This window comes from Emydura macquarii, unplaced genomic scaffold, assembly GCF_026122565.2.
Source record: "Emydura macquarii macquarii isolate MOO-44397 ecotype Brisbane River unplaced genomic scaffold, CSIRO-AGI_Emac_v2 contig_2834, whole genome shotgun sequence".
Lineage (NCBI taxonomy): Eukaryota > Metazoa > Chordata > Testudines > Chelidae > Emydura > Emydura macquarii.
The window spans coordinates 862,577-886,787 of record NW_027132971.1 but is presented as its reverse complement, the minus strand read 5'-3'; the positions used below and the strand labels follow the sequence as shown (position 1 = coordinate 886,787).

At 39.8% G+C, this 24,211-nt stretch overlaps 1 long non-coding RNA gene across 2 annotated transcripts in view; it reads right to left on the bottom strand.

Annotated features, from left to right (window-relative positions):
* Window positions 1–24,211, bottom strand: part of LOC137166318 (uncharacterized) — an 84,908-nt gene that overhangs the window by 33,648 nt on the left and 27,049 nt on the right. The window contains exons 1-2 of one of the 2 annotated variants that reach the window (XR_010923645.1): window positions 8,553–8,643; window positions 7,297–7,432 (exon numbers count right to left, since the gene is read on the bottom strand). This is a non-coding gene — a long non-coding RNA (uncharacterized lncRNA). Of the gene's footprint in view, window positions 1–7,296; window positions 7,433–8,552; window positions 8,644–24,211 lie in introns of those variants that run through there. The other variant, XR_010923644.1, reaches the window with a different exon arrangement.

The window sequence follows — 24,211 nt, the reverse complement described above, 5'->3', positions numbered from 1 at the left end:
AAATTTAGTTTTCTGAAATGGAATATGTAATTACTTAGTCATAAACTTGAAAAAATAACTGCATAAATCATTTTTTTCCAGAAATATCTGACCGAATGCATAGGTAACATTTAAACATTTGAACTAGAGGTCTTCTGTCTAGCATATGCCTTTTTCACATTCTTGATTACGCTTTTCGGATTCTTCTTTTACTAGTGCATCTTATCTTTCTAACTCCTCTTTTATAATTTAGTTGGCACATTACCTATCACAGTACAGTTTCCCTCTTTTCCCCAATCACTTTTCTTTTCTCCTCCATGGTTTGTCCTCTCTTTCCATCATTTTACTTCAGTCAGTTTCATTCAATAATTTCTACATTCATTTAAACATACACTGCTGAAAACGAGTGTCTACTCTTTAATATTCTTTAGGGCTAGACTGCAGATTTGTCTAATGCAGTTAACACAAGGGAGCAAGGCCTTCACATTATACAGAGTGGCTGTGATAGATTTCCTCAGATTGTGACTCCGGACACTGGATAGAAAGCCACACACCTATTACTCTGTCCCAGAAGCAGTGGAAGGAGCAAGTGTGGACAGAAAAGGGCTGTTGCAAAACACATCATCTTTAGGAGCAGAGGTGAGTTTGGGGAGCCTTCCTATGGCCTCCTTCTGGGGCTATGCAGCTATGTGCTTTCCCACTATGCTGGGCTGAACGTGAAGGCTCAGTTTATCACTTGTTTGGTTTTATGTTAGTTTTAAATGTTAAGGGTAGGCAAGTATTTTGGAGAAAATAAAAATCAATTTTCATTTTTACTCAAAGTTCTTAAACTCTTACAAATTGTTGTATGAGCATAGAGGACAGGATGCTCCTGTTTAATTGTCAGCTCAGGTGAATTTAATCTGGAAAAATAGTTCTCATGTGATTTCTGGCCCAATTTTGCAGCCGGAAACTTTTGATAAGCCATGATGCTTAAATCTCATTAGCATCTCCTTTGCTTTATTCAAAATGAAATCTAAATCATTCTATATTCCCTTTTCAATTCAGGATTATTCATTCAATTCTGTCATCAGGTTTGCATCTGCTTCTTAACAAAATGCAGAGTAATTTTTGAGGGCTGGTGAGAGAGACTGGCAACAGTCTCCACCCAAAAGTATTGCTCTTTCAGGATTCTGTCATTCTCTAAAGTGTGTGTTTGGTCAGACATGTTTGAAAATAAAGGAAACGGGCCATAGCTATACCAACATTGGCAGATATTAGTGATACACCTTCTCACATGCATTGTCATACAAAACAATCTATCTCCATGTGTTATTTCATATCTTTCTACTATATAAAGAGGTTTAAACTCCAGCAATATGTCAATTTCTGACACTGCTTGGAGGAAATATGGCCTGCATGAGTGGATTATACTCATTTATTCACACACTTCTATACAGTGTTTTTCCCCTATGAAAAGTAAAATATAATTAACATTTTTAATGTAAATCAGTCAAGTGTAATTCATGATATGTTACTAACACGAGTATAAAATATTCTGCATTTTATTATTTAATTTTGGAATATGATGTAAAAAAATACAACATCGATATTGTTTATACAAAATGGTAGAGGGTGGTTGCTGCATTCCAGCAGCCCTCCGATAATGACTTCCGATCACTACTCACCTGGACTGAACGTGAAGGAGACATTCAGTAAAAGTTTCTAACATAGCCCATTAGTTACCAATCCCCCCCAGTCATCCTGTTCCAGTGCCTCATTCTTCTAATACAAAATATAACTTTACAACAGAAAAAATTAGGGGGCATACACGTCGCTGTATCTGAGGTGACCTTAGTGCAGCCTGAGAAGACAACAAAGCTGCCAGTCACAGTCACAGAGTTTAAGGCCAAAAGAGTCCACCAGATAATCTAGTCTAACCTCCTATATATCATAGGCAAGTAAATACTTCCCTATCACTTATACTCCAAGTTCAAAAACCCGAATTAGAGCAAAGTAGTACAGTATTCAGGAGACTAAACAATTTTTTGCCACAAAAACAGAACAGGAGGAACCTGATCTAGGGACCAATCTGTTCTGGTCCAGTCCAGGGCCAACTGTATTTAACCCCAGGAGATCATTAATGTAGACAGAGATTGCTGGGGAGCCGACATAGGGTGTGCACAGTGGTGTAGAACCAGTATACATCCTTCATGAGCCATATCCTGTCAGTTTAAGGTCTCTCTCTTTGCACAGGTGGAGTGACTCAATGTGTCTGAAGCATTGTGCAGGGTTGGGGGTCTACCTTTTTAATGCATTAATAACTTTGCATTCCTTGGAAATACTGTTAATGTCTGAAAAGTACATAACACTGTAATACTATTATAACTTGTTTGATGTCTGCTGCTTTTTCCACTGCAACTCTGTCTGATACACACACACAGTTCCCTTAGTACACTTTCAGTACAAAACAGCTGTGTTCTCTTATCAGTGGAACCTGCATGTTCTGATTCTGTATGCATAAAGATTGTTTCAAAGCTCTCCATCTATCTGCTTTGGATGAAAAAGATTGCCTTCTAGCATGAAGTAACAGAACTGAGGAGGAGGGTTGGAATGGGTGACCATGGAAGCAATTTTTCAAATAAAGGGTCCCACCAACATCATATTACATCTTCCTTAGTGAATGTGCCATTTAGGGTCATTGGGAATATCTTATGTATACAATTCTTTCTCTGCCTACAGCAGCAAACAACTGCCAATGTCCATCAGTTCAGGTTTTCAAACAAATTATACTAATCCATTTTTATCATTTTAAGTTGCATATTCTAATAAAGGGGTTTGAGAAAGCTTTACCCTGAAAGATCCATGTTACTCCATGATGTGGATTACCACCCATTAAAATAATGAAATCAATAGCTGAAACTACAGTGGAGTTTATGTTTGTGTTTCTATGTGTGTGTTTGTGTTTCTACCAAAGAAAGAATCCATTTATAAAAATGGGCCATTTGGATGATTAAGCAGATGTGCACTTTGCCCTATATTGGGACAAATTTATGAAATGAATAGTCATCTGCTCCTACAGATGGAGAGCTGTGAAAAAGGATTAGCACTTTCTCATTGCTCATTGTAAACAACCTTAGCACCAGAGAGAAGCACAGAATGATCTCTGGTGACTAACTGTGACCAGAGGAGTAACTTAGAATAAAACTAATGTTCTTGACTGCATAGTAACCGGCCTACATTGTAAAATTCATTCTATGTGTTACTTTATTAAACAAAAATGCAATAGAAATTTTCCGTTATGTGAACTGGGAAGCAACTAAATGCAGTGTATGGTTTTCAAGTAAATTGCTTGGTTGCAGTTTATTTTCACACATTTAAAAAGTGGAAGAAAATCCCATACAAATAGTTCAACAATGGTTGTGATACAAGGAAATAATTTAGCTCTTTAAATGACTTTTTTGTTGAGCCAGAGAAATAAACCATTGAATTACTGAAGTAAGAAAAAAAGGAAATATTAAAATGCGAAAGGATTAGCAATCTGTCCTTTTTCTGTGTGTGATCACTGGGTCACCATAGACATTATGTTGTATTATGGACAATAAAAGAAGCTCATGTGCCAAGGCGTTAATTTTACTAAGTTTATCCGAGAGCAGCAAAACAACTTTCTCATTCATTCAAAGAATTTAAGATTGTTCTGGTTTAAAGAAAAAGTAGCCCATAGAACATCTCCAGATTGATTTGAATTATTTCCCTAAATTGTTCATTTCATTGCTTTTTAACTCAATTTACAGTGCATTTATATAATGTACATAATATTGCATTCTTCAAAATAAAAACACCACGGATTAAGGGAGATTGCACTTAATCCTCAAGGAGTTCACAATGTGTTTATTGTAAAACATAGTACTGGCTCCATTTCCATCGCTGTCGCCCTTCTGCTACCAGCTGGGCTGAAAATTGCAAACACTCAAAATTGCTGCTGGAGCCCCTTTGCTAAAATACACACACAGAAATATAAGGCTGATGTTGTCTGGGAACCCTGGGGAATATGTTAACGTTTCTGTAGCAGAGAAAAATCTCAGAGCAGCAATAGTAAAATTTGGAGCACTACTGAAGATTTTAGCGTTTGATTGGCCAAGCTTATCAAATTTAGGACGGACTGGTAATGTTATGTACATGACTAGAATAGGAGACAATTAAATTTATATATAGTCATGTATATTGTAGCATTAAGAATCCTGAAGAAGCTAGTATAGAAAATACTAGTACAAAAAATAAGTAGGCAACAAAGTCTTAAATGATTAGACTGTAAAACTTATAGAGCTTGAAAAACACCTCTTCTTAAATAGAGACTACTTTTCCCAAAACAATTTACAAGCTCATTCACTTGGTTTTAAAAGAGAAAATAAATAAAAACTAAATAAGGTCTGTACAGGCTGTCACTCAATAAAGAGAGTGCAAGGAGAATTTGAATAGCCTCTTAAAATACATATTAGAAAAAATGGGGCTGATCCACCACAGTTAATGTTAATTCAGCAGCTCTGACTGCATCAGTAGTAATGACTACTAATTCTAAGTCAATCTAACACATAGCAGTTGACACAACAAGCTTGAAATGAAAAAAAAAGGTACAATAATTAAACACTGACTATATTGAACTGAAAAATATAAAATATCTACAAATGCACATCTGAGTCCAGGGAATGTACTGTTTAGACTTGTATATTTGCAGTTAATTGCCACAAAACTGCGTGCAAGGGTAAAGTTCATTCTAGCAATACATTTCCAGAGTATTTATTCTGTTTTATAAACAATTATGCAGTATATCTTAACAAGTCTGAAGTCAGTGCTCTTTAACATGAGAAACTAGCAAGAATGGCTAGAGTTTGAAGTGAGAGAGAAACTCAGTTCCCATACACAACTCTGCCAACACAGATCATAACATTCCTGACATGCAAAATTTTGCTTTTCCAGTTTTGGGACTATTTTGAGCAGACACTGAAAATCCTACTGGCCCAGAACATTCCCTCCCTACATTTGCAATCAGAAAGGATCTTCTCCATGAAGATCTCCTATTTTGGTGTGGAAGTGAGGCCCAGTTGCTTCCACAACACTATTCCTCTCCCTCCCACAGAACCCCAGACCTTCTGGAGGCCTCTCCACATGGTCTAGCATTCATGTTGGGGTATGAGTGAGAACTGATCAGGCCTGGAAGAGGAGTGGAATGTACATCTTTCCCCCGTCCCAGCCCTACGAAAATTAGCCAGAAAAGACAATACAGGTGTCTGCTAATCTTTTCTGCACAACCCTTCTTTCTCCCTGTAGATCTGGTGACCAAAGAGAGGCTGTGATATGGTGTTGCCAAGGACCTAAGGAGATGGGGAAGTGCGATACCAGGGATCAGAGCCACATGGATTTGTGGGTATCTGCCAGGTTTGAAGGCAGACTCCACGATGTTTTCTACTGGAGGGCAAATTGAGCTGTCCTTCTGCCACCCCCACGGGGATGTTGTGAGGGATCAGTATGAAGAAATCCTTGCAGAGAATGCCTCTGGGATCCCTCTCACAACTTTTTGATTATGCCACTGAACTGAACTCTCCTAATTTTTTAATTATGCCATTCTGGGCCACTGAATGGTTTTGTGATACTCAAAAATGAGAAAAAATAAGGAATTAACCACCAAACATGTTCACTTGTGATTTATTCATTTTTAATGTAAAGCTTCAGAGCTGAAAGAACATGTTACTCTGTGACTGGGTAAAATATTGGACATATATATATATATATATATAATGTCATTGGTTTAAAAGAATGATTCTTCTGATGCTATATTTGTACATGGTCCTGTACAATAGTAAAATTGTTTCACACAAACAAGAAGGTATGTTCCTCAAGAGACCTTATGTGTTAAGGGTAGGACTTTTAGAAACACTTAACACTGCAATTCCCACTGATGTCGAGTGGAAGCAGATTTAGTAGATTTAGAGAGTGCTTCTGAAAATCCCATCCTAAGAACATAGGCTGTAATAGCAGCCACCACCTCTCTACATCAGTTTTGTGGGGGTACTGGTGTCACTGCTTCTACAGAAATATGGATTTATGCCCCTCAATATCCTGCTCCTGGTCCACTGCAATTGTAGCCATCTACTCTGATCTATACGAGGAGACTATTTCTGCTGAATGTAGTGCTACTACCAGAACTACTGTGCAGTCTCTATATGGGGCTGAAGTGAGGCAGGGGGCCTTCAGCAGAATTTCACTGTGAAGGTCTAAAGTGACGACATTTCACTATTTATATATATATATATATAAAAATTTCAATTCCTGCAGTCGGACTACATAGAGTAAGTTACTACATAATAGGAATAAGTATAGTAGAGTCTGTGTTCGTGGAGAAGAGCATTATATTATCTTGATTGGTTTGCCCACACCTATTATTTATTAATTATTATTATTATTATTTATTCTCTGTATTACAGAAGCACAAGCACCCTAGTCATGGACCAGAACCCCTTTGTGGACAGCACTGTACAGATGGAGAACAAAAGGGATCATGTCTGGCCCAAATTGCTTACAGCCTAAATAATGCCAATAAACAATACTTGTCAGTCATTCTTGTGTAATTAGTTCAAGCAACAAACACCTAACTGACACTTTATCTCGGAAGAAGGTTTATAGTACTAGACAAGCCAAGTCACTTGTTTTTAGGTACACACAGGTATTGCAGATTCAGACATAAGACTGTGTTCCAAAGGATTTGTCTATATTTTATTTTCACCCCACAGATGATGGACTTGATTCACCCTGGGGTAACTCCAGTCATGTCAATGGATTTATACTAGAGTTGAATTTTGGCCTGATGTGTCTTATGGCTTGTAGTGAGAATGACCCACCTTTTGTGCCATTTACTATATTGTATAGTCACACGTGGCTTTCTTCTCTTCTGGAAGTCTTTTGAAGATGTATAAAGTAGCTATTCCCAAGTGATTACTTCTTTTGTCAATTGACGCAACAAAAGATCATCATGTAAAAAAAAAATGTCCTGCAGTGACTTTTCTTTTGAACACATTGGCATTGCTGAAAACATAAATGTGTGTGTGCAAAAGCTGTCATCTCATGCTCCTGTCTGATACCTATTAGCTCCACAGGACATGAAAGCAAAAGGAGCACATTAAACCTCTGTGCATTGTCAGGGTGAAACACTCCTTTTATGGCTATTGTTGCAAGGATGCCACTGATAACTGGTGAAAAGGTGGAACATACCTGCAGTTCTCTAAATGGGTATATTTTACTGTAAAGCCTAGAAGAAAGTTAAAAGGGAAAAATTCAACTCACCTGTTAGTGGGAAATTTCTGCTTTTCTTACCCTATCCTGCTCAGTAGAGCAAAGCAAATTTCTTTCATGCTTTTCTCCCTTCCTTTTCTTTTCTGCAAAAGTCTCTTTATTGCTGGTGATTCTTTTATGGTCTGACCTAAAAAAAATAGAATATTTACAAAAGAAAAAAAAGAGCTGTCATTAGCTGAAATTAGACAAATTCAGACTAGAAACAAAATGTAAATTATTTTAACCATGAAGGTAATTAACCATTGAACAATTTACCAAGGGTTGTGGCAGATTCTCCATCATTGGAACTCTTCAAATCAAGATTTGATGGGGTTTTTCCCCCTAACACATATGCTCTAGCTCAACCACAACTACAGGGTTTGAAACAGGAATTGATTCAAAGAAGTTCTATATCCGGTGTTATGAAGGTCACACTAGATTATCAGAATGTTTTCTTCTTGCCTTAAAATCTATGAATTAGCATATACAAGTAAAATTAACTCCCCACTGCTTCTCAGAAAATACGATATTGGGATTTCCCTTTCTTCAATCATTTACAATGTGTCCACTTCTTCTGTGTTTCAAAAATTTGCTGCTCAAGGAACTTTCTTTAAAAAAAAAAAAAAAATCACGGTTTCTAAAATATAGTTCTATTTCCATTTGGACAAAATGGCTCCTACAAAAATATGAAATGGTTGCTCTACTGCATACTGTAGGCCTATCCTGAGATGAGTAATTAGATGTGGGTGAGACCTTATTTTTTAGGAGACAGGATTATCGAGGTAAATGGATCAGCAGGCTGGAATCAGAATGTCTGTGTAAATTAAGATAGGTAAATAGGTCAGTAAGCTAAGAGACAGAATGATTGTACTAGCTAAGATAAGGGAGAAAATCCAAGGAATCATTTACAATGGACAAGATAAGCCTGGAATGTCAGATGAGGTGAAGAGTAAGTTGTACATGGACAGTGTGTAAACAGAGCATGCTGTACAAGGCTTAGTTTCTACAGAGTAACCAAGCCAGTCCCAAAACATGTAATGCAACGTGTAGTAAATGCAATATACTGTGTAAATATATATAAAGGAAGTGATTTTCTGTGTAACTTTGGATGTGTGGTACACTCTTTACCCACCTCCTACGCTTGACTCTGATCAACCCAGCTTAGTTTTGTTGTATGCCAAATAATGATTCCTGAGTGACAAAATCTTCAATCAAACTGAGTTTCTGGGAAGCTGAACAGAAGTGTTGAAGGGAATCCCAATACTTACTACTTGTGGAGCGGAATCAGGGACTAGGTTCATCCCGGTTCAAGTAGGATAGCTGTGTGATATCTACTGGACACATGTCTGGAGAATCAATTATATAAGATCTGAAAAATTTGAAGTGAGCATTAGAGTGGACAAACAGCTTAAAGTGTTGTCCTGAAATTATTTCTACATATTGCTACTTTCTACAAGCTAGGGAGTAGAGGCCTTGGAAGTGGGTGGATCAATTCTAAAAGTGCTGGATCTTGTTGTGATAGTCATTATGATATGCAGTGATATGCATGATGAAATTAGGCCGCTAACGTGCTGGAAAATAGTCTCATGCTAACAGAGAACATGTTAAAACAAACAAATGTTTTTGATTCCACTGTTCTTATCTATATAGGAGGGCAAAGTGCCAATATTCTTCCAATAAGCAGTTGCCTTCCATGTTCAAGAAACCCATTTCATTCTCTTCAATTATAACCCTCTCTCTTTAGAGCTCCCTTTTTGAGTAAGGTGGTTGAGAAATTTGAGCTAAACAACTGTTCTGCCATCTGGAACCCTGGACTTCTAAGAACCTCTTCAATTTAGCTTTCAGCCCGGGTATGGTACAGATTCTGCATTTGTTTAATTGGTCCGTGATCTCCTCCTGGCAAAGTACAGAGATCAAATTTCCATGATGATTATTTTAGATCAGTCAGCAACCTTTGTTAACATTAACCATGAAACTCATCTGCAGACATTGGCTAGGATGGATAAAATCAGGGCAGTGGCTCCATTCTTTCCTCTCTGAAAGGTCTTGAAGGGTGATACTGGACATTGCTTATCTACCCTGAGGGCTCTCTCTTTCAGGTGTTGCAAAGCTCTGCTCTGTTATCTCTCTTGTTCAAAGTTTATATGAAGCTGTACAGGGAGATAGTGAGATGAAATGGAGTTCTGTTTTGCCAAAATGAAGATGACACAGCTCTGTTAATTACTTTTTTTCATGTGGTCCATATGGTGATGCTGACCCATTTACTCAGTGCTAGGCTAGTCTGGAGTGTGGGTTTGCCTGAAGTTCAATCCAGATTGGGAAAAAAAAAAAAAAAAGGAAAAAAGAGGGGTATTGGTAAGTGTCGGAAGTGTGTCTGGTTTGGTGTCTGATACAAGGTGGTATGCATAATAGTTGTCAATGAGGTTTACTGTTTGGGACTATTATTATTCAGACATATAGAACATGCAACTTATACCTAAAACAGAGTACTGGTCCTGGTATCATTTGAAAGGGGATTAAAGCACAATGATTTCTTTTGAAGTCCTTCCATTTCTTTTATAACTTCATATATACAAAACACACTTTTTTCAGTTTTGTGGATTCAGGCACTTACTTCTCTTTTGATTTAAAAGTGCACAAATCTTGAGTCCATAAAATAAATGGCACTAACCAGCACTTTCCTCCAATTAATTAAAAATACTTATGAAATGAATAATGGAAGTACTAAACAATACTGGAAATATAGGATTGCCAATGAAACAGTAATTGCTTGCTAATTAGAAGAGTGCTAAATGATTCTAAAAAGTTTGAACAGTCATGAAATTGTTTTAAATTAGGGGAGTAGGCAAACCAGAATCTATTTATTATTGAAACAAAATACACCTTACTGTCCATTCACCAGAACAGAGATGATGATGATGATTGTTAATACTAATAATAATTACAGTCAAATCTAGTTAACCAAACTAACATCACTTGTTTGAAGATGAGATTAATAACTGGCCAGAAATTTCTCTTTTCATTTTTTTTAAACACACACGCACATGCATGCACACCCACATGAAATATTGTGTTTTGTCATATCATAAAGCACAGAAAAAGCAATGGTATCTGAGATGTCACATTGTCAACTGCAATTATGCCATGGATCTTCCTGTTAGTCGGCAGCACTGGTCCATATACACTGCATTGTAGTCTAAGCAAGATGTTAAAACTCTAAGAGCATTTAAATGTTTAAACAGTGAGAGACCTAGGCATGGCTATGCAGGATTGAAAATGACCCATTCCTGATCCCCCAGTCTTTCTTAGTAGGGACAAGGGAGTAAGTCACAGGCAATGGGAGACTCTGCTTCAAAACAAAACACTCATGTGAAAAACCATGCATATATTAGAAATAAATAATTACTAGGTATTTGCATAAGGTCCAACATTTGGCTATTTGGAAATATTATGAGCTGGGTTATGGGTTGAGTTAAAGCCCCCTTGATGAGATTGATATGTGTGGACTCACCCTGACATTAACATAACCGTAAGCATGACCTTTCCACTTATGACAAAAGGTGTATGCACGCACGCGAAAAGAACACACAAAAATTGAGAACAGACAAGAACAGAGAGTTGGAGAGGCAAGAAAACCAAGCAGGAACTTGTGATCAATGTGATACTGGGAGAAGCTAGAGAGCTCACTTTGAGGTCTGCTGCTCGCTATAGAGTCTTGGGGGGCTAGAAGCTAAGAAATTGTTCCTTTTGTTCTTGACTCTTGAATTAAGAGACACAGGATTGTGTACATTCCTCATAAATAAACAAGTTTGCATCAAAGACAAATACCAGACTCCATCAATTTCTAATTCTAACTGCAACATCCCCAGGACCCCAAACTTTGACTAGCCATTCAGGTCAAAAAAGGGGCAACAATATTTTGTCAAATGTGGGGCCCCATATCTTTGCGGGATTTGGGATGCTATTCAGTTTGGCTGAATGGCCCCTCCCCTTGTCCAGGAATTCCTACTTTCTGCTTCTCCATTAACCTATATTCCCCTTCTCTTGCCCTCAGGGAACAGATGTCTGGTCAAGTTTCTAGTCTCACTCTCTTGCCCATATCTTAAGAAGGGAGCATTGGGCCAGAATCCTTTTCCCTATCTCTTCCCTGGCATCTGAAAAGAGGAAGACAAGGGGATAGTATGAGCATCTACAGTCATCTCTTAGCTGAGACTAAAAGATGGAGCAGTGTAGTTCTTCTCTGCCTTATCCTACCCCATGAAGCTGGGAGAAAGGAAAGTAACTTGCTTGCCCCGATACTGGATCTTACAATCTAAAGGAAAAAGGCATTCATTGGTGCTTCTCTTGCTCTGTTTGGTATCTGGTAATCAAGGCCAGCTGAAAGAACACTAATAAGTTACTCTTTTGGTTGGAAACTGACACAATGATGTTGTCTCAATAGTATAATGCCATAAATACAAAAGTTTCTTGACGGTCCTTCATATCAATAGTTGAAAGAAAGTCCATCTGAATTCTAACATCTCTGATATACAGGCTGGGAATGGTGCGTCTTGTGCAGTTTGAAATATGAGGTTTTGTGCAAAATAATTATTTTCTGGATTTCTCAAAACCAGTATGAAAATCTTTCCCACCAGGAAATTATATGGAGAGTCAAGAATGATTTCACTATTTTAAAAACAATGACAATCTGTATATATAGCTAAAAGGCAAATCTGCCCTATTTATGACAGACAAAAGAACCTCCACTTCCTTACAAAAGCCAAGTGAGTAGGTGTCTAGCATATGATACATATAAATTTATACAAACACACTGCATATTATATATAGTATATATATATTTCCAGACCTCTTCCCCTCAACCCCCAAAAAGTCAAACCAACCAACCAAAAAAAATCCCACCTGTGTCAAGATCACTTAAGGTTTGCAATATATATCAGTAAGTTAGGGTTAGAAAATATTACAGGAATGTTGTGATTCTCCCAAAAACGAGTATTTACAAACCCAGGGAAGTCAGAGTTAAGGTTAAACGTAAAATAAAATCCAAACATGTTAAAGTATAGAAATGCACTCTTACAGCACTCTTACAAGCAACCTTAACTCTGCCATATGAATGATACCATCCACTAATCATACAATTATGACTAAAGATTTTTAGTATTTACATTGCTAGTTTCGAATAAATTTATTTTTGAAGATACATTTTAATACACATTTATTATCTTATTATTCCTTATAGTATCACTACACAGCTAGCAAGGTTGTTTGAGTGCCTTAACTGTGCATTTCCATATCTTAAGATGCTTGGATTTCTGAATTTCCTGGGTTTGTAATGCTTAGTTATGGAAGTTACAACATTCCCGTAATGTTATTTACTTTTAAAGTTGAAAGAACTTAGCAGTAACTTAACTCCATCATAATTAATAAGCTTTAGTTGTATGCATGTGTGTGTCTGGGAATATTACACACACACTTCCCCCCATAATATTGTATTTTCCTCTCTGCTCGTGTTTGTACAGTTGTGCTTATGAATTCAACCATATCTAATTTAAAATACCTAGGAAGATGTCTGAGTTGATTTGCTCCTCCTTAGTAATTTCATCTCCTCTTATCATAAAAAGAATCTTTGCCTTTCTATGGTACTGTTGAATACTGCAGAACTCAATATATTTCTTCCCTTAGAAACTCTGTATAATGATTCTTTCAGTACACTAGTAGAGCCCTGCAAATCTGCGGATATCCGCATCCACAGATGAGGATGCAGATATCCATGGACCATTTCTTGCAGATCGCAGTCAGATGGTCACAGAGGTTGGGACCTCTGTAACTTCTGGGGTAGGGCTGGAGCAGCTGCCAGTCAGGGGTGCAGCAAACACCTGATCAGCTGTTAGGCTGCTGGCAGGGCAACAGCTGATCAGCTAGTAGGCGGGAGGGTGGGGCTGATCAGCTGTTACGCAGAAAGGAAAGCTGGGAGGGCTGAACAGATGTTAGGCGGGAGAGCAGGATTGATCAGCTGTTAGGCAGCTGGCAGGGCAAATCAGCTGATCAGGTGTTGGGGGGGCTCATCAACTGTTTGGGGTGGCAGGGGCTTGGCTGCTGCGCCGATGCAGGTAAGTCTAAAAGAGGCAGGGCGGAATGCGGTTCGGTAATAGTTTATTCCTGCGGATGCAGATCGGATGTGGATGGATATATTTGTATCTGCACAGGGCTCTATACATTAGGTACTACAGAAGCATAGGCCATGTCTACTCTACAAACTTCTGTGGCTTTATGCTGATGGAATTGGTCAAGCAGAGTTAGTACATTGCTGGTGCATGTGCATACTTGGCTCCCTTGCATTGGCTGCTGATACTCACCAGGAGCACTTGTGTCAATGTACAGTGTGGCACACAATGGATAGGTATTTCAGCGTGCAACTCACTATAGTATGGTGCACTGTCTTTTGGGAAATGTTGGCAATGCATAGTGGGGCAGAAACAAGTCGCTTAAGTTCCCACCATGCAATTTTCTCCATTCCACAGTGTCATCCATAATTTTCATGCTTTTTTAAAAAATCCGACAAAAATGCATGGCAGTTCTCATTGTTCCCATCTCTGACAAAAGCATGGGGCCCACTCAGCTCTGCATTATCGTCATAAGCATTGCAAACACAGGACACACAATCCTCTGGTATTTGCAGATCCACAGGAAGAACTGCAGCAGTGGGTAACATGACAAGTTTGTGGAGGACAGATTTCTGTGGGACATAGCAAAAACCAATACAAGATTGTTGGTGGTGCTCACGGAGCAGTTGTAGATGAAGTGTGTCTTCTGGGTCTGAGAAAAGAGCACTGATTGGTAGGATCATATTGTAATGTAGATTTGGGATGATAAGCCATATCTGCAGAACTTTCAGATGTGCAAGAGCAAATTCCTGGATCTGTACGTGATGCTTACACTAGCCCTTCAGTGCAGGGACAACAGAATAAAAGCTGCACTGACAGTTCAGAAGCAAGTAGTGATCACGTTGTAGAAACTTGCAACAGCAAGTGCTACTGGTTAGTGTGAAATCATTTTGGAGCTGAAAAATCCACAGTAGGGCTCATTGTCTCGCAACTGTGCAGAACCATTTAATCATCTCCTACTACTTAGGACTGTGACTCTCAGTAATGTGCACAACATAGTGGATGGATTTGCATCAATGGGGTTCCTGAACTGCAGGGAGGCAATAGATGGCACACATATCCCTATTTTTGTATGGCCCACCTCCCCAAGAGAGTACATCAATAGAAAGGGCTACTTTTCTATGTGTAGGGGTTCCTCCGTCTCCGGTTCAAAAGGAGGCCACTGTGACTTGCTGCGTCAGGCAATAAACAACAGTTAGTTAGGGGTTCCGAGTCCAGGCCTCCTGGCTAGGGTGGATAGCGCTCACAGACTGGGCTCCAACCTTTTTGGAAGAGAGGGCAATAAGCAGTCTTCAGCTTAGCCTCCTGGCTAAGGCAGAGAGCAAAGCGTCAGTGGCTCTGGCCTAGTGGCCTAATGAGCAGGGCAGAGCAATAGGCAATCAAGGAGTAGTTAGGCTAGTCTCTAGGCTAAGGCCGACAGCAAACACAGTCTCGGGGCTTGCAGTCTTCTGCAAGCCACAAACAAGGCACAGGCCTTCCAGCCTAGGGTGAGTACTCTGCCCCCAAGGATTGTGGTTGGCGGGTTGTGTGGATTGCGGGACCTGGGCCCACTCTACTCTACTGGATCCCAGCACAGGGCCCTAACAGTGGTGGGGGATCCTGCCACAGGATCAGTGAGGATCCTCCTGAAACACACTGACTAGTATGGTGACATCACAACCTGATTAACGTCTGGTTCCCCTGTGCTACTTTGTACCACAGTCCATTGAAATGGCTCCATAGTCTGCAGATCATCAGTCTCCTCGGGGTAAGAGGCAGACAGCAGTACCAGTAGCTCCTCTCCAGTCTCGGTCACCTCTTCCAGGAGCAGGGCATCACAAACTCCGGGGTGATGTTTAACCTTGATATGGTTCACTCACCTACCATACATAAGCCTTCTGTGTCTGCTTCCTCATCTGTATGATAGTGTGATAAATTATGTACCTTCCTCCATGGATGTTTTGGGAGGGTGGGCTAGTTAATGTTTGTATTGCACTTTGCAGATGTAAAGCTGTAAGTATTTAGGCATAATACAATGCTGACTCTGGCCCAACTGGGCTGAAGGGCCCACCTCCCCTCTGCTTCCGATGCAGGAGGCAGAAGGGGAGGAGCTGAAGGGCCTCCCTGCCCTCTGCTTCCGAAGGTTGGTTTGGCTCGGTCCACCAGGGAGAATGTAGTGGTCCTTCTGCCTCAGACTTGGAGGGAGGCGCCTCTGCCTTGCTACAGTATGGTTATGCGAGTGTTGGTGGATCCTTGGGATGCTTGACTGACATCAGTGTTAGTTGGCTGAGAAGGTGCATGATGCTTGTATCTTTAAGAACACAGGACTATTCAGAAAGGTGCAAGCAGGAACATTCTTCCTGACCCATGGATTACCACTGGTGATACTGAAATGTCAACAGTGAACTCTGGGGAACCCTATCCCTTGCTCCTTTGGATCATGAAGCCATACACAGTCCACCTCAGCAGAACCAAGGAGGGATTCAACTACAGGTTCAGCAGGTGCAGAATGATAGTTGAATGTGCTTTTGGTGGTCTGAAGGGCTGCTGGAGCTGTTTATTCATAAGGCTGAATCTCACAATATTTAAGAAATATCACAATATTTATAGCTGCCTGTTGTGTCCTACATAATATAGGTGAGGCAAAGCGGGAAAAGTTGCCGCTGGGCTGCAGGGTGGAGCTGGAGTGGTTTTCTGCTGAGTTTGAACAGCTCGATACAAGAGCTATTAGAAGCGCTCAGCACGGAGCTCTGAGGCTGAGAGAGAGGCCTTTGGCCTGCCCTTTAGAAAGGGCACTTTAACAAACAGCCACAGTAATGCTATGTGGTAGCTTGAAGTTTTGGAGGCTGTTAAGAATTGTATGGTTCTTGCTGTACATTTCTGAACATAATGGTCTGTTAATGCACCTATTAATTTTGCAGTGCTTGCTAGATTATTTATAATGATTACATTGTGTTTTCACTGATCCTGTGAGTTCTGTTGCCCTGTACAATAACAAATGGTGGGTGCCTTCTGTAGACTAGGTATTCTGCAGCATATGTTGTGAAGTAATAAAGATGTAATATTTACCAAAACAGATTTTTATTGCATGCCGTAGTCAGTGCCAAAAAAAGGTGCAATTAAAAAACAAATACAAGAAAATGAAAAGAACTTAACAGGGGATGGGGGGCAGAAATCATGTCCATTTCAGTTAATTTTGGCTACACATTCAGAAACTCTGGTTCTCACAGATCAGTGTATATGGAGCTGTGGTCATCCTTACTGAACCCCCAGTGGAGTAGAAGGGGTAGGGATGTGGCCTCTAATGAAATGTTGGAGGGTGTAAGAAGGTCCTAAAATGGAATTCTCCATTGACTGCTGACGGATGTGAGCTCATGTTTATTAAACATATAGGTGAACAAGAGTCTGCAGTATGTGTTTGCTGCCAGAAAAGCCCCATTATGTCCTAGTACATCTCCATCTTATTTTCTGCTGGGACTTTCTCCTATCTTCTCTTTCCTTCTCCATACTGTCTGAAATATTTACTGTCCAGGACCTCTGTCCACAGTTTGATACAGAACTGGCTTGCAGCATCTCACTGAACATATGCTCCTGTGTCCTCTTCTTCTCCTCAGCATGGTCAGGCTTTCCAAAAGTATGGAGGGGAGACCACTCAACAGACTCTACCATAGGTACAGCAGTAGCTACAGATAAAACACATAGCATGTATAGTATGTATGTATAGTCACAATGGAAAGCAAAAGTTGATTCTCAGAACTCCCTTCGCTTGTTCCCCTAATGTTTAAGGGGGGGGAAAAAAGAGATGCCTTGTAGTGCCTGATCCCAGCACTGCCCTCCAGCCCGTCATGTTGAGCATGGCACAACAGGGGTAGAGGGAGAGAAGAGAATCTTTCACTTGCATGAAATAAAATTTCAGCCCATATTTCCATGGGTATGAGGGCAACGGCACCAACAGTATTTTCAAAAAATGATGGCGATTTTAGCTGATGTCTTGTTCCTGAGGGTAACAAAGACACAGAAAGTACAGGTGCTGCTGACATTCTGACGCCTCTGGCGTCTGCATTCCAATAGCCCGGTCACTGCAATGGTGATTAACAAAGTCATTGAGGACTGGCATGGGAATGCGTCCTATCGTGGAGGGGGCACAAGGCTGACATCCCTAGAAACCTTCAGAAGTCTGGAGGGTATCTCCATGAATGTTTCACTAAGACCTCTCAGAAGGGTTCAAGGGACATTCCTGTGGATGTCAAAAAATTGCTCCACGTAGTCTTCCCAGGCTAATTCTACAAGAGAATGAAAAGTAGATAACTCGACCTTTGTTTGCTGTACATCTTCTAGTATGAGTAAATTAATTCAAAGTCAATACCTGTGTCGTGCTATATTGGGGTCAGAGGCCATCTGTCCATTTAAACACTGTAATGGGAAATGAATTCACATGCTTTACCAGAAGTTCCTACCCCTGGATTGGGCTTGCCTGTGCTCAGCTGCCAGACCAACCAGATTGTGGTAGAGTCTTGAACAGATCCTGGCTTGTGGTATAGCTGGACACCCTCAGTGGCAGGTTCCCCATTCTTCTCCTTCTCTTCCTCCGCCTCATTGTTCACAGCAGGGGTTTGTGTCTCAGGCTTCTTGGAAGTATCCATGGTGCTCTGCAGGGTGAAGGCAGGATAGCTGCCAGCTATGAAAGCAGCTCATTGTGAAAGCAGCAGGTCTGCAGCTCAGCACTAGACTGCCTGTTGGCCTCTCTGGCCTTGGGGTGTGCCTGCCACAGTTCCTTGTCTTTCATGTGACACTGATGCTGATCACTGTATCCCTTGTTGAATCTGCTTGTAAATATCCACATTTCCAAAATTGTTCCATAGCTTTGCCTGCACAGCAACTTGTCCCCACAGGCCCAAGAGATCCTATACCTCTCATCTACTCGAGGCAGGAATGCACCTGGAGTGTGTAGCTGACATGGTTGGTTGAGCAGTTGCACACGACAAGGGAGAGCTCGCCAAGCTGGGAATCAAAAAAAGGCATTTAAAAAATACATGGGGTTTTTAAATGGGGGAAGAGGGGCATCCAGCTTTTGTGACCCCGGGACAGTGACCAGAACAGTCAGTGTTGGGCATTGTGGGACAAATGCTGAAGGACTGTTAGGATTGACCGGTCACAAAGGGTGTACACTTGTGCTGCATCAGCCACAGTAGTTCAACCAGGACGTGCCGGGGAGGTGGTGTTATTGCACTGATCTAATGGATTTATCTATTGCACTTATATCAACTGGAGACAAATTTGAGCATAGACACATGCACAATTAGGTCAATGCAAAGCAACTTATATCAACCTAACTTTGTAGCGTAGTCCAGGCAAAGTATGTTTAAACCTTCATTTTTTATATCTGTTTATAAGACTGAGCCCTGGTCTATACTACAAACTTATGTCGGTACAGCTATATCACTCAGGAGTGTGGAAAAGTCACACCCCTGAGCGACAGTTATACTGACTTAACTCCCAGTGTACACAGCACTATGTCAACGAGAGGGCTTCTCCTGTCAACATAATGACCACCTCTCGGGGACATGGAGTACCTATGCCAAGAGGAGAAGCTCTCCCATCAGCATAGGTAGCGTCTTCACTAAGCACTACAGCTGCAGTGCTATAAATGTGGATGAGCCCTGAAGTAAGTACCTTCTATTTAATGTTCTATCCTGGTCACCTTAAAACATTTCTTATTGCCTTACTTAACTAAATAATATCAATATGGACTCTGTTCCAGGTATTTTCTATAGTAAGTCTAAGGTGGTTTTACTTGTCAGTTCTAAAGTAATCTTATCTTTTATCTCAGTAAATGTGGCAAGATTTTAGGGATGATCAGAGAGAAATCAAACCAGGCTCCAGAATCACTGACAACATGAATAAATATAACAAGTACAGGAAATTATAGTGAGGGGGTGAATAATTTTAATTTTGTTAGCGTTTGGTTAGACATGTGCTGCATAAATGCCTCAATGATTTCAGAATTCTAATTAAACATTATCATCATTGATATAAAGGCCAGCAGTTTTTCTTTGAAAAAGTTTAAATCTTCATTCTACACTCATTGTTCAGAGATGTTTGCCATTCTCCACTCCCAAAGGTGAATACTGCAATATGGAAATCTCATTTGCATGAAAATACAAGATCATCTGCTGTACTATTGTTGCAAACCTTGTGTGTCAGAGGCACTTCACAGAGATCGGTTGCAACAAAAAAAATTGACATTGTTAATGCATAAAATCTGAATATTTGTGTTTTAAAGGTATTCTTGATATTTCTTGTGCAACATCTAAGGGCATAAAGATTTTACATCATTTGTGATATTTCCATAATTATACCAGTTGATCTAAAATGTAAATTTTAAGTACTGTGATTCATTGTCATATTCTGGAAGAATTTAATAGCAAAGTTCGGTCCTTCTTTAAAGGAAGGCATCAGGTCACAAAATTAGCCTACTACTTGCATACAGAAGCAGATGTTAATCTTACATACACCGCACAACTAAAGCATTTACATGTAAAGATAAGCAGCTGTGTATTGTGGTTACACAGGAGGAGAGCTAGCACTCCTACTACATTTATCTAGCTCTTGCCCTCCACAGCACCCTTCCCCCCCAAACCTACAGAGGGTACACATTACTAGTTATGCATCATCTTCATATTATCCCCATCCTTCCTCCATTTTGCCTTGCACCCTTCTGCTCCCCCTTCCCTCTTTTTGTTACGCATACTATTTGTATCTGGTCTTAAAATTAGGGTATGTCTACACTGACGGCAGCAAAGTCGCCGCTGTCAGATCAACCTTTCTGGATCAATTGAGTGGTCAGTGAAGATCCACTCGATCAATCCAGAAGTCAACGCTTGTAAATGACCCCCGCAAGTTGCGTAGCACTGCATCAATGGGAACATGGTTCCCGTCAGTGCAGTGCAGTGAAGACGCCACACAGAAGGGAAGTACAGCAGTCGACGGGAGTTACGCGAGCTACTCTGTGTAGCTTGCGTAACTCCTGTCGACTGCCGCCAAATTGCCAGGTAAGTGTAGATCAGGGCATTAGATTCTTATCCCTACAAGACAGGAGATGTATTATGTTTATACAACACCCCTCACAATGTGTCCCCGATCCGATTAGCTCCAAGAACTTGGCTAGTTTTAAAAAGGGATAGGATATTTATAAAGATATCAAGAAAATCCAAAGTTATAATTGTTAATGACAGCAAAAAGGGATCAAAGATCAGGATGAGACCTACTATTAGGGGCAGATTACCCCAACTCCTGCCTCTTGTGGGAATCTTACACCTTCCTTTGAAGCATCTGGTGTTGGCCACTGTCAAAGACAAGATACTGGACTAGGTAGACACTGAATCGGAACTATAATGTCAATTCCAATGTCCACGTGGGCCTCTAGCATTACTGTAATAATAATAGTGAGTTGAGATGTAGTGTCCACTGGAGAGCTACAAAGGAAAAGTGTTAGGTTCTCCCTTATTTATCAAATTAATTAATTATCAGATAAAGAGGTAAACAGTTGGCTCAGCTCCTTTGAGTATGATTCCCTGATGTAGTGAGGTCATTTTGCACTGCACCACCACTGGAATCTGACCAATAAAACAGCTTAACCAAAACCATGTAAGGTGATCCTTTAGGTCTGAGGATCCAGATGTGAGATAGACAGGGGTGTTTTAAATTGTTGAATATCAAGTAATTTTATTCCCCAGTTACGTAAAAGTTATAATATTGAGAAACAAGAAATGGTAGGCTAAATCTCAATAATTGCCTCTCAATGTAATCCAGGTAGGTGACTTCCACTATTTTGGTCACATGTGGTTCTTTCTATGCCTTAAGGGACAACACAGTTAAAGGCAAGCAAAATAATAAGAAAGAAAGAATGAAACATAACAGAACATGAACTATAAACAATGGTTATTTTATTCACAATTGCTTCTGTATTTCTCTCTGCGGAGAGCTTTCAAGAGCAATTACACCTTTAAGAGTGGATCTACCCTGGTGTGGACACACTTCTTATGGTAAACTAAAACCTAAGTACATGATTTTCAAAATCAGTAGTAAGTTCTGTCTCAGTGGATAACAAACAGTTCATAGATGGGCATATGAATTCCATTAAAGGTTGTTGGATCCTGCTTGATTTATCATGGATAACTTAAAATTTTTCTAAGAGTTAAGTGATCTTAAAGAAGGGATTTAGTATAAGTTGAATTTTTTTTCAAATGAGTCAATACATTCTCTTTTCCTAAAGATCTTTCAGCTCTCAAAATATTCTTTTTAAAATTATATGATTCTTAAAATCTTTAAAGTCAAAATGATCAAAGAGGCTATAGTCTTTCTCTTTTACCATTTACTAGTGATACTTCTTGCCTTTCTGAGTTTGGTGTTTGGTTGAGCATCGCCAGATAACAAATTCGCAATAAATAAAAATATTTCTATAGTCAGATGGCCTCTTATATTAGTTACCAGTTACAGCTCCCATTTAAGTGAATAAATGGCTTATGGATTGTGCCTTAAACAGAATAAATACTGTATAATGGCTACATGGCTGTACAGGAATTCAACATTATCTTTTTGCCGCTTTTTACTGTAGACACTTTGGGTTTCATGAGAATAATCAGATGCTGGACTCAGGCCGTTCTCTTTCAAACAGAATGTATGTCACTACACTTGCAAAATAAAAACCAAACCTTTGCTATTTCTAGTTAAGCTTGTTGGCAAATAAAATCCTTTTCCATGAAGAAAATAAAAATTTCAAAGTTGTTTTCAATCCAGTGCTTAAAAATCAATCCTTTTCTGTTTCTTTTAAATTGTTCACAATTTTTTTCAATATTTTGATAAAAATAATTATTTTTTTTTAATTTAGTAAAAACTACTTTTAGTAAACAAACAAAAAACTCCCATAACCCTTTCTATAATATTTTAAATTACATTTTGAAAAGAGAGATAGAACAGATACTATATTTTTCACAAAAAACAATTTTGACAATAATAAAAAAATCTGAATGAAACATTTTGTTTTTGGAAAAAGGACATTTTTCAACTAAACTTTTCATTCCAAAACTTTCAACTGTCTCTAGCACTTTTAATCCTGGGGAAGTTTGACCTTTCATCCACTAGGGATGTAAACAATAGCATAAGTACCAATTAGCCAGCATTTTACAGCCATCATGGTGCAACAAATATTGTACCTATTTTTAGTGGTCATTTAAGGTCGTTATATTGGTGGAAGGAAATGTACAAGAAAATGTTACTTTTGGGGACAGTTTTTTTCCTTCCACAAATGTTAAAAACCTAAACACTTGCTGTAAAATACACTAGAGAACCTGGCCCTTTTTATCTTTAACACTGAGGATGAGTAAATGTGTCCTAACATTCTAAGATAAGATCTAGGAATTGAGAAAATGTATGTCTCCTGTTTGTCTCTTTGTCCTTCTTTGCACCCATGCCTTTCCCTACCCATTCACTGTAGCCCAGGGGTGGCCAACCCATGGCTCACGAGCCGCATGTGGCTCTTTGTTCATACAAATGCGGCTCTCGCAAGCTGCATGCGGCTCTTTGTTCATACAAATGCGGCTCTGTGAATTGTATGGGGCGCCAAAATTTTTTTACTTTCAAATGTGAAATTGACAAGCTGCCGCCGAAATTGACGGTTCAGCGTGAATTTTCCCTGGAGGGTAAGACAAGGGGAAACTGAAAAGTAAAATTGTCAAGCTGCCATCAGCGGGAACTTTCAGGGGAGGGTAAGAGAGGAGGGGAAACTGAAAAGTGAAACTGACAAGTTGCCGCAGAAATTGACAGATCAGCGCGAATTTTCAGCGGAGGGTAAGGTAAATGTGGCTCTTTGCAGTATCCATAGCTATTTTTGAGCTCTTCGTCTCTGACTGGTTGGCCACCCCTGCTATCCTAATTCTCCATCCAGCTATAGCTCTAGAAGAGCCTTCCCTCTCACCTCTGTCTCTCATGATCCATGCCCTCAGTGTCCTCCTGAGTTAGCAAAGAGCCCTCTTTCTTTCTTTCTTTCTTTCTTTCAAACCAGCTCTAGCTGGAACTGACTCTGTCATGGAAACCTGACCAAGAATCTCCTCCCTGAGTATCTATCGATCCATCATCACCTGCAAACAAACTGCATTGCTATGTAGCAGGCTCGCAGACATACACATCCAAATACTCTTGAGGATCTGGGGCTTGAATCCAGCTCCTTCAGACTCCAATTATAGACCTCTGCCACAAGAGAGAAAGGAGAATTCCTTCAAATTGTAGTAGTAGTAAGCCCTTTTATTCCATTCATGGGGCAGCCACTAGAGGACAGCATTACCTATTTTCCTAAACTGACAAAGTCAGACACAAAAAACTCCCCCCTTCGGCATTGTTTTCCCAGATACTTTGGATCTGGCCAGTCCCAAGCTTTAAAAACTCTCATCATCAGCCGGAATTCTAAAGATTAAATTAATTCACTTACCTGCCCTCTTTAACTAAAGCCTTATAAGTAAAGCTTAAGGAAGATGAAAAAATTTAGGTATTCTTATACCCTGGAGTGAGTTTATTATTTCAAAAGCTTGGCAGATGGCTGCTTTTTTTCAGCATAGTATCTCCATGTATTCTGGGAAGGAAGGATGATTGTCTAGTTAAGCATTGGACGAGGTCTCAAGATATCTGGAATCAGTTTCCAATTCTGCCATATATTGTGTGTGACCCTGTACAAATCTCTTAATTTCTCAGTTCCTAATCTTTACAGTTGGGACAACGCTACCCCTCTCTCA